The sequence below is a fragment of the Scyliorhinus torazame genome, chromosome 31 (genome assembly GCF_047496885.1).
Source record: "Scyliorhinus torazame isolate Kashiwa2021f chromosome 31, sScyTor2.1, whole genome shotgun sequence".
Lineage (NCBI taxonomy): Eukaryota > Metazoa > Chordata > Chondrichthyes > Carcharhiniformes > Scyliorhinidae > Scyliorhinus > Scyliorhinus torazame.
Genome location: NC_092737.1, coordinates 4,344,428 through 4,355,154, shown reverse-complemented (window position 1 = coordinate 4,355,154; position 10,727 = coordinate 4,344,428). Strand labels below are relative to the sequence as shown.

The following is a 10,727-nucleotide window of genomic DNA, read 5'->3' as shown; positions in this document are numbered from 1 at the left end:
GGTCACTGGGGGGGGTCACTGGGGGGCTGTCATGGGGTCACTGGGGTGGTGTCACTGGGGGGGGGTCACTGGGGGGGGTGTCATTGGGGGTGGTCACTGGGGTGGGTAACTGGGGGGCTGTCACTGGGGGTGCGGTCACTGGGCTGGGGGTGTCACTGGGCGGGGGTGTCACTGGGGGGGGGTGTCACTGGGGGGGGGTCACTGGGGGGGGTCATTGGGGGTCTGTCACTGAGGGGTCTGTCACTGGGGGGGGTGTCACTGGGGGTCTGTCACTGGGGGAGGTCATTGGGGGGAGGTCACTGGGGGGGTCACTGGGGGGCTGTCACTGGGGGGGGTCACTGGGGGGGGTCACTGGGTGGTCACTGGGGGGTCATAGGGGGGTTCCTGGGGGGTCTGTCACTGGGGGGATGGCACTGGAGAGGGTCACTGGGGGGGGGGTCCCTGGGGGGCTGTCACTGGGGGGCTGTCACTGGGGGGCTGTCACTGGGGGGCTGTCACTGGGGGGGTCACTGGGGGGGTCACTGGGGGGCTGGCACTGGGGGGGGTCACTGGGGGGGGTCACTGGGTGCTCACTGGGGGGTCACTGGAGGGGGGGTCATAGGGGGGTTCCTGGGCGGTCTGTCACTGGGGGGATGGCACTGGAGGGGGTCAGTGGGGGGGGGTCCCTGGGGGGCTGTCACTGGGGGGGTCACTGGGGGGGGCTGTCACTGGGGGGAATGGCACTGGAGAGGGTCACTGGGGGGGGGACCCTGGGGGGCTGTCACTGGGGGGCTGTCACTGGGGGGTCACTGGGGGGGCTGTCACTCGGGGAGGTCACTGGGGGGGGATGTAACGGGGGGGTCACTGGGGGGCTGTCATGGGTCATTGGGGTGGTGTCACTGGGGGGGTCACTGGGGAGCTGTCACTGGGGGGGGTCACTGGGGGGGGTGTCATTGGGGGTGGTCACTGGGGTGGGTAACTGGGGGGGCTGTCACTGGGGGGGTGTCACTGGGGGGGGTGTCACTGGGGGGGTGTCACTGGGGGGGTGTCACTGGGGGGGTCACTGGGGGGGTCACTGGGGTCCTGTCACTGGGGGGGACACTGGGGGGGTCACTGGGGGGGGTCACTGGGGGGGTCACTGGGAGGGGTCACTGGGGGAGGTCACTGAGGGGGGTGTCACTGGGGGGAGGGGTCACTGGGGAGGGTCACTGGGGGGTCTCACTGGGGGGGTCACGGGGGGGTCCCTGGGGGGGTGTCACTGGGGGGCTGTCACTGGGAGGTCACTGGGGGGCTGTCACTGGGGGGTCACTGGGGGGCTGTCACTGGGGGGTCACTTGGGGGGTCACTGGGGGGCTGTCACTGGGGGGGGGTCACTGGGGGAGGTCACTGAGGGGGGTCACTGGGGGGAGGGGTCACTGGGGGAGGTCACTGGGGGGGGTGTCACTGGGGGGGTGTCACTGGGGGGGCTGTCACTGGGGGGGGTCACTGGGGGGGATGTAACGGGGGGGTCACTGGGGGGGGTCACTGGGGGGCTGTCATGGGGTCACTGGGGTGGTGTCACTGGGGGGGGTCACTGGGGGGGGTGTCATTGGGGGTGGTCACTGGGGTGGGTAACTGGGGGGGCTGTCACTGGGGGTGCGGTCACTGGGCGGGGGTGTCCACTGGGCGGGGGTGTCACTGGGGGGGGTTGTCACTGGGGGGGGTCACTGGGGGGGTCACTGGGGTCTGTCACGGGGGGTCACTGGGGGGCTGTCACTGGGGGGCTGTCACTGGGGGGCTTTCACTGGGGGGCTGTCACTGGGGGGGTCACTGGGGAGGGTCACTGGGGGAGGTCACTGAGGGGGTGTCACTGGGGGGAGGGGTCACTGGGGAGGGTCACTGGGGGGGTCATGGGGGGGTCCCTGGGGGGGTGTCACTGGGGGGTCTGTCACGGGGGTCGTCCCTGGGGGTGGTTACTGAGGGGGTTGTCACTGGGGGGTCACTGGGGGGCTGTCACTGGGGGGCTGTCACTGGGGGGTCACTGGGGGGTCACTGGGGGTGTGTGACTAGGGGGTCACTGGGGGGCTGTCACTGGGGGGTCACTTGGGGGTCACTGGGGGGCTGTCACTGGGTGGTCACTGGGGGGCTGTCACTGGGGGGGTGTCACTGGGGGGGTCACTGGGGGAGGGGTCACTTGGGGGAGGTCACTGGGGGGCTGTCACTGGGGGGTCACTGGGGGCTGTCACTGGGGGGGTGTCACTGGGGGGATCTCGGGGGGGTCACTGGGGAGGGTCTCTGGGGGTGTCACTGGGAGGTCAATCGGGGGGTCACTGGGGGTGTCACTGGGGGGGTGTCACTCGGGGGGTCACTGGGGGGGGTGTCACTGGGGGGGTGTCACTGGGGGGGTGTCACTCGGGGGGTCACTGGGGGGGGTGCCACTGGGGGGCTGTCACTGGGGGGTCACTGGGGGGGTGTCACTGGGGGGGTGTCACTGGGGGGTCACTGGGGGGATCTCGGAGGGGTCCACTGGGGAGGGTCTCTGGGGGTGTCACTGGGGGGGGGTCACTGGGGGGTCTCTGGGGATCACTGGGGGATGGTCTCTGGGGGGCTCACTGTGGGGGTCACTGAGCAGGCTGTCACTGGGGGGGTCATTGGGGGGCTTGCACTGGGGGTGTCACTGGGGGGTGTCACTTGGGGGGTGTCACTGGGGGGGTGTCACTGGGGGGGTGTCACTGGGGGGGTGTCACTGGGGAGGTGTCACTGGGGAGGGGTCACTGGGGGAGAGTCACTGGGGGACTGTCACTGGGGGGGGGGGTCTCGGGGGGGGAGCAGGCGTGAGTTGACCTCCTCTTTCCCTCAGCCCATTTGCCCCCCTGTTTTTAACCCTCTCTCTCTGTGTGCAGTCCCTGCGGGTTTCCGGCCTACTTCACAGAGTGCAGCGAGTACAGCTGTGACATCGACAGTCACACCATGAACACGGCCGCAGGAGGCTCCATCAGTCAGCCCATCATTAACCCTTTCCGCTCCCCCTTCCGAATCATCGGCATCGATAACAACCTGCCTTGGTGAGTGTGGGGAGGGGGGGGGGGGGTACGGCAGCGACCCGCACCCTCTGAGTGGACAAACTGCGCGCGAGGCACATCCTGGGGTCTCTGGGCCGCCCGTGATTCGACTGGACCGGGGAGAGAGCAGGAAGTGTGGGCTGGAGCAGGGGGATATATTTACATACACGCAGGCTTTGCTGCGGAGGGTGAACGCCTCCACCTCGTGCGCGAGGTTGGGGCTGATACAGCTGAAGGTGGTGTACAGAGCGCACCTCACGAGGGCGAGTGTGAGCCGGCTCTTCGAGGGGTAGACGATGTGGGTGAACGTTGCTGGGGGGGGGGGGGGGGGGGGGGTGGCACTAATCACGTTCATATGTTTTGGTCCTGTCCAAAGCTGGAGGATTACTGGAAGGAGGTGTTTAGGGTAATCTCTAAAGTGGTGCAGGTGAAACTGGACCTGGGCCCCCGGGAGGCCATATTCAGGGGGCGAGATTCTCCGACCCCCCCCCCGCCGGGTAGGAGAATCGCCGGGGGCTGGCGTGAATCCCGCCCCCGCCGGTTGCCGAATTCTCCGGCACCGGATATTCGGCGGGGGCGGGAATCGCGCCGCGCCGGTTGGCGGGCCCCCCCCCCCCCTCGATTCTCCGGCCCGGATGGGCCGAAGTCCCGCCGCTAAAATGCCTGTCCCGCCGGCGTAGATTAAACCACCTACCTTACCGGCGGGACAAGGCAGCGCGTGCCGGCTCCTGGGGGGGAGGGGGCGGGGCGATCTGGCCCCGGAGGGTGCCCCCATGGTGGCCTCGCCCGCGATCGGGGCCCACCGACCCGCGAGCGGGCTTGTGCCGTGGGGGCACTCTTTCCCTTCCGCCTTCGCCATGGTCTCCACCATGGCGGAGGCGGAAGAGACTCTCCCCACTGCGCATGCGCGGGGATGCCGTGAGCGGCCGCTGACGCTCCCGCGCATGCACCGCCCGGAGATGTCATTTCCACGCCAGCAGGCGGGGGCGGAAATTCATGCTAGCCTCTCAAGGTTGGGGCTCGGCCCCCAAAGGTGCGGAGCATTCCGACTGATTTGCGCCATTTTGGGCGCCAGTCGGTGGACATCGCGCCGATACCGGAGAATTTCGCCCAGGGTGTCGGACGAGTCTCCTCCGCTCTCTCTCTCTCAATCATGTCATGTGGTGACCAGAACTGTACAAAAACTCTGCTGCCTCCCAGCGGCAGGGTCCGGGTTCGATTCCCGGCTCGGGTCACTGTCTGTGCGGAGTCTGCACGTCCTCCCTGTGCCCGCGTGGGTTTCCTCCGGGTGCTCCGGTTTCCTCCCACAGTCCAAAGACGTACAGGTTAGGTGGATTGGTCGCGCTAAATTGCCCCTTAGTGTCCAAAAGGGTTAGATGGGTTACTGGGTTACGGGGACTGGGGCAAGGTGGGGCGCTCTTTCCAAGTTGGTGCAGACTCGATGGGCTGAATGGCCTGATTGAGCACTGTAGGGATTCGACGATCCTCTACCAAACCATTGATGTTGTGTGACAAGGTGCCCCGTGGGAGACGGGACAAGGAGGGAAGGGTCCACGAGATCCAGGGCAATTGGGCAAATTGGATCCCAATCAGCTGAGTGGCAGGAGGCAGAGGGTAAAGGTCGAAGGTGGTTTTAGTGACTGGAAGCCCAGGTCAGTGGGGTCCCACAGCAATCGCGTGCTGTGCCCCTTTGCTGTGTATGTTACTGGTCTGGGTGTGAAGGAGGCGGTGTGGTAATTAGCAGGCAGCAAGCTGTGGGGTTGCAGGATGATACAGACGGGCTGGTGAGAGCGGAAAATAGAATTTCACCGTGGGAAGTGTGAGGTGATGCATTTTGGGGGGCTAACCGGGGAATATTGAGGAATGGCCGGACCCCAATCAGTACAGAGGTGAGTGTGAAGCTTCACACACCTCGGAGGTCAGCACGCCAGGTGGAGAGGTGCTCCCGGAGGCCAATGGCACTCTTCCCTTCACTAACCGAGGTATTGAATATAAGAGCGGGGAGGTTATGATGGAGCTGTACAAAACACTCGTTTTAGACCGCAGCTCGAGTATTGTGGGCAGTTCTGGAATCCACATTAAAGGAGGGGTGTGATAGCCGCTGGAGAGGGGGCAGAGGAGAGTTACCAGGATGTTGCCTGGGCTGGAGAGTGTTAGTTATGAAGAGAGATTAGATAGACTGGGGTTGTTTTACTCGGGGCAGAGGAGACTGAGAGGGGACGTGATTGAGATGTATAAAATTATGAGGGGCACAGATAGAGTAGACAGGGAGAAACCTTTCCCCTTGGTGGAGGGATCAATGACCCGGGGGCAGAGATTTTTAAGGTGAGGGGCAGGAGGTTTCGAGGGGATGTGAGGAAAAACCTTTTCACCCAGAGGGGGGTGGGAGTCTGGAACTTGCTGCCTGAAAGGGTGTGAGAGGGGGAAGGGGCCTGTGTGTGTGACTGTGTGTCTGTGTGTCGGAGTGACTGTGTGTCTGTGTGTGACTGGGTGTGTGTGCGACAGTGCGAGGGAGTGAGTGTGTGTGACAGTGCGAGGGAGTGAGTGTGACAGTGCCGAGGGAGGTGAGTGTGTGACAGTGCGAGGGAGTGTGACAGTGCGAGGGAGTGAGTGTGTGTGTGACAGCGCGAGGGAGTGAGTGTGTGTGACAGTGCGAGGGAGTGAGTGTGTGACAGTGCGAGGAGTGAGTGTGTTGTGACAGTGCGAGGGAGTGAGTGTGACAGTGCGAGGGAGTGAGTGTGACAGTGCGAGGGAGTGTGACAGTGCGAGGGAGTGTGACAGTGCGAGGGAGTGTGACAGTGCGAGGGAGTGTGACAGTGCGAGGGAGTGAGTGTGTGTGACAGCGCGAGGGAGTGAGTGTGTGTGACAGTGCGAGGGAGTGAGTGTGTGTGACAGTGCGAGGGAGTGAGTGTGTGTGACAGTGCGAGGGAGTGAGTGTGTGTGACAGTGCGAGGGAGTGAGTGTGTGTGACAGTGCGAGGGAGTGAGTGTGTGACAGTGCGAGGGAGTGAGTGTGTGTGACAGTGCGAGGGAGTGAGTGTGTGTGACAGCGCGAGGGATGTGAGTGTGTGTGACAGTGCGAGGGAGTGAGTGTGTGACAGTGCGAGGGAGTGAGTGTGTGTGGACAGTGCGAGGGAGTGAGTGTGACAGTGCGAGGGAGTGAGTGTGACAGTGCGAGGGGAGTGTGACAGCGCGAGGGAGTGAGTGTGTGTGACAGTGCGAGGGAGTGAGTGTGTGTGACAATGCGAGTGTGTGTGACAGTGTGAAGGAGTGAGTGTGTGTGACAGTGCGAGTGTGTGTGACAGTGCGAGGAGTGAGTGTGTGACAGTGCGAGGGAGTGAGTGTGTGTGACAGTGCGAGGGAGTGAGTGTGTGTGACAGTGCGAGGGAGTGAGTGTGTGTGACAGTGCGAGGGAGTGAGTGTGTGTGACAGTGCGAGGGGAGTGAGTGTGTGACAGTGCGAGGGAGTGAGTGTGTGTGACAGTGCGAGGGAGTGAGTGTGTGACAGTGCGAGGGAGTGAGTGTGTGTCAGTGCGAGTGTGTGACAGTGCAAGGGAGTGAGTGTGTGTGACAGTGCAAGGGAATGAGTGTGTGTGACAGTGCGAGAGAGTGAGTGTGTGTGACAGTGCGAGGGAGTGAGTGTGTGACAGTGCGAGGGAGTGAGTGTGTGTGACAGTGCGAGGGAGTGAGTGTGTGTGACAGTGCGAGGGAGTGAGTGTGTGTGACAGTGCGAAGGAGTGAGTGTGTGTGACAGTGCGAGGGAGTGAGTGTGTGTGACAGTGCGAGGGAGTGAGTGTGTGACTGTGCGAGGGAGTGAGTGTGTGTGACAATGTGAGGGATTGAGTGTGTGTGACAGTGCGAGGGAGTGAGTGTGTGTGACAGTGCGAGGGAGTGAGTGTGTGTGACAGTGCGAGGGAGTGAGTGTGTGTGACAGTGCGAAGGAGTGAGTGTGTGTGACAGTGCGAGGGAGTGAGTGTGTGTCACAGTGCGAGGGAGTGAGTGTGTGACTGTGCGAGGGAGTGTGTGTGTGACAATGTGAGGAGTGAGTGTGTGTGACAGTGTGAGGGAGTGAGTGTGTGTGACAGTGCGAGGGAGTGAGTGTGTGTGACAGTGCGAGGGAGTGATTGTGTGGATAGAATCTCCTTTCTATGGATTTGAAATTCTGCGATTAATTCTTTGCATCTGATGTTTCCAAACATGAATATATTAGCGGCACTGTTCCCGTCAAACCCTCCCTCCACACTTTCCCCATCAAACCCTCCCTCTACACTGTACCCGTCAAAAGCTCCCTCTACACTGTCCCCATCAAACACTCCCAGGACAGGTACAGCACGGGGTTACATACAGAGTAAAGCTCCCTCTACACTGTCCCCATCAAACACTCCCAGGACAGGTACAGCATGGGGTTCGATACACTGTAAAGCTCCCTCTACACTGTCCCCATCAAACACTCCCAGGACAGGTACAGCACGGGGTTAGATACAGTGTAAAGCTCCCTCTACACTGTCCCCATCAAACACTCCCAGGACAGGTACAGCACGGGGTTAGATACAGAGTAAAGCTCCATCTACACAGTCCCTATCAAACACTCCCAGGACAGGTACAGCACGGGGTTAGATACAGAGTAAAGCTCCCTCTACACGGTCCCCATCAAACGCTCCCAGGACAGGTACAGCACGGGGTTAGATACAGAGTAAAGCTCCCTCTACACTGTCCCCATCAAACGCTCCCAGGACAGGTACAGCACGGTGTTAGATACAGAGTAAAGCTCCCCCTACACTGTCCCCATCAAACGCTCCCAGGACAGGTACAGCACGGGGTTAGATACAGAATAAAGCTCCCTCTACACTGTCTCCATCAAACAGTCCCAGGACAGGTACAGCACAGGGTTAGATGCAGAGTAAAGCTTCCTCTACACTGTCCCCATCAAACGCTCCCAGGACAGGTACAGCACGGGGTTAGATACAGAGTAAAGCTCCCTCTACACTGTCTCCATCAAACAGTCCCAGGACAGGTACAGCACAGGGTTAGATACAGAGTAAAGCTTCCTCTACACTGTCCCCATCAAACGCTCCCAGGACAGGTACAGCACGGGGTTAGATACAGAGTAAAGCTCCCTCTACACTGTCTCCATCAAACAGTCCCAGGACAGGTACAGCACAGGGTTAGATACAGAGTAAAGCTTCCTCTACACTGTCCCCATCAAACACTCCCAGGACAGTTACAGCACGGGGTTAGATACAGAGTAAAGCTTCCTCTACACTGTCCCCATCAAACACTCCCAGGACAGTTACAGCACGGGGTTAGATACAGAGTAAATCTCCCTCTACACTGTCCCCATCAAACGCTCCCAGGACAGGTACAGCACGGGGTTAGATACAGGGTAAAGCTCCCTCTACACTGTCCCGATCAAACACTCCCAGGCAGGTACAGCACGGGGTTAGATACAGAGTAAAGCTCCCTCTACACTGTCCCCATCAAACACTCCCAGGACAGGTACAGCACGGGGTTAGGTACAGGGTGAATCTCTCGGTTAGCCTCCCCGCTCTAACGCTGTCTCTCTCTCTCAGGTACTCTAACGCTTTCCTCTTCCACCTGGTGTACAAAGCTAACCCGGTGATGAACAGACAGCAGGTTCCGACCCCGCTGCCCCCCAGTGAACCCCTGACCACAGCTGCCGAGGAAATCCTGGACAATAACCGGAGGAAGAAAGACAAGAAAAGGACCAACCTCCGGCGGCGGAAGTGAATCGTTTCATTCCTGAACCCCTTGAATTATTGATCACTGTGACGGAACAGAGAATTTGAATAAAAAAACTCTTTACTTTTTTGAAATCATTAGTTTTCCATGAATATTATTGGTCTCAGGAACCAGCCTGTGATTAATTCCATGTGAATAGTTTGATACCCTGGTCAATTTCACCGGAAATATTTCAGATCCGGACTGTAGCCCAGAGCCGAAGAATGCCCGTCCCCTAAAGCCCCTCTAACCTGACCCCCTACCCTAAAAGCAGCCCCCTCTGGTAGCCTGACCCTCCCTCCGTCTCGGAGCCCCAGGGTCAGAGTTGTCTGTGAGAAGCTGAGGATTGTTCGGAACGGGTCCCCCGTGCCCATCGTCATGGCGTCAGTCAGATTCCCTTTCTCTCTCTGGCTCCTAGATATGGGGCAGAATTGTCCGACCCCCCTGCCGGGCGGGAGAATTCCCGGGGGAGCGGCGCGAATCCCACCCGGACGCCGGCTGCCCTATTCTCCGGCGCCGTTTGTCGGGCGGGGGTGGGATTCCCGCCGCGCCGGTCGGGGGCCGTTGACCAGTCCCACCGGCGTGACTTACTCACCTCACGCACAGCGGGACTTGGCAGGTAAGTCGGCGGGGGGGCGGTCCTTGGGGGGGGGGGGGGCGCCGCAGGGGGATCCAACCCCGGGGGTGGCCCTCACGGCGGCCTGCCCGCGATCGGGGCTCACTGATCAGCGGGCGGGCGTGTTCCGTGGGGGAACTTGTGCAAGATGAGTCTTGGGTAGGATGCGTGGACTGTCTGGATCATGTTAACATCGAAAAGGAGGAGGTATTGGGTCTTTTAAAATACATTCGGGTAGATAGGTCTCCTGGGCCAGATGGGATTTATCCCAGAATACTGAGGGAAGCAAGGGAGGAAATTGGTGGGGCTTGACTGACATCTATGTATCCTCATGAAATGAAATGAAATGAAAATCGCTTATGGTCACAAGTAGGCTTCAAATGAAGTTACTTTGAAAAGCCCCTAGTCGCCACATTCCGGTGCCTGTTCAGGCTGAAAATAGATAAGTCCCCGGGGCCTGATGGGATTTATCCTAGGATTCTATGGGAGGCCAGAGAAGAGATTGCTGGACCTTTGGCTTTGATTTTTATGTCATCATTGGCTACAGGAATAGTGCCAGAGGACTGGAGGATAGCAAATGTGGTCCCTTTGTTCAAAAAGGGGAGCAGAGACAACCCCGGCAACTATAGACCGGTGAGCCTCACGTCTGTAGTGGGTAAAGTCTTGGAGGGGATTATAAGAGACAAGATTTATAATCATCTAGATAGGAATAATATGATCAGGGATAGTCAGCATGGCTTTGTGAAGGGTAGGTCATGCCTCACAAACCTTATCGAGTTCTTTGAGAAGGTGACTGAACAGGTAGACGAGGGTAGAGCAGTTGATGTGGTGTATATGGATTTCAGCAAAGCGTTTGATAAGGTTCCCCACGGTAGGCTATTGCAGAAAATACGGAGGCTGGGGATTGAGGGTGATTTTGAGATGTGGATCAGAAATTGGCTAGCTGAAAGAAGACAGAGGGTGGTGGTTGATGGGAAATGTTCAGAATGGAGTTCAGTTACAAGTGGCGTACCACAAGGATCTGTTCTGGAGCCGTTGCTGTTTGTCATTTTTATCAATGACCTAGAGGAAGGCGCAGAAGGGTGGGTGAGTAAATTTGCAGACGATACTAAAGTCGGTGGTGTTGTCGATAGTGTGGAAGGATGTAGCAGGTTACAGAGGGATATAGATAAGCTGCAGAGCTGGGCTGAGAGGTGGCAAATGGAGTTTAATGTAGAGAAGTGTGAGGTGATTCACTTTGGAAGGAATAACAGGAATGCGGAATATTTGGCTAATGGTAAAGTTCTTGAAAGTGTGGATGAGCAGAGGGATCTAGATGTCCATGTACATAGATCCCTGAAAGTTGCCACCCAGG

At 59.5% G+C, this 10,727-nt stretch overlaps 1 protein-coding gene and 1 long non-coding RNA gene across 2 annotated transcripts in view; one reads left to right on the top strand and one right to left on the bottom strand.

Moving 5' to 3' along the window:
• Positions 1-10,727, bottom strand: part of LOC140404551 (ephrin-B1-like) — a 536,635-nt gene that overhangs the window by 115,334 nt on the left and 410,574 nt on the right. The window lies entirely within an intron of this gene.
• LOC140404797 (uncharacterized) lies at positions 2,864-8,852 on the top strand. The gene is made up of 2 exons (XR_011938584.1): positions 2,864-3,023; positions 8,589-8,852. It is a non-coding gene; the product is annotated as an uncharacterized lncRNA (long non-coding RNA).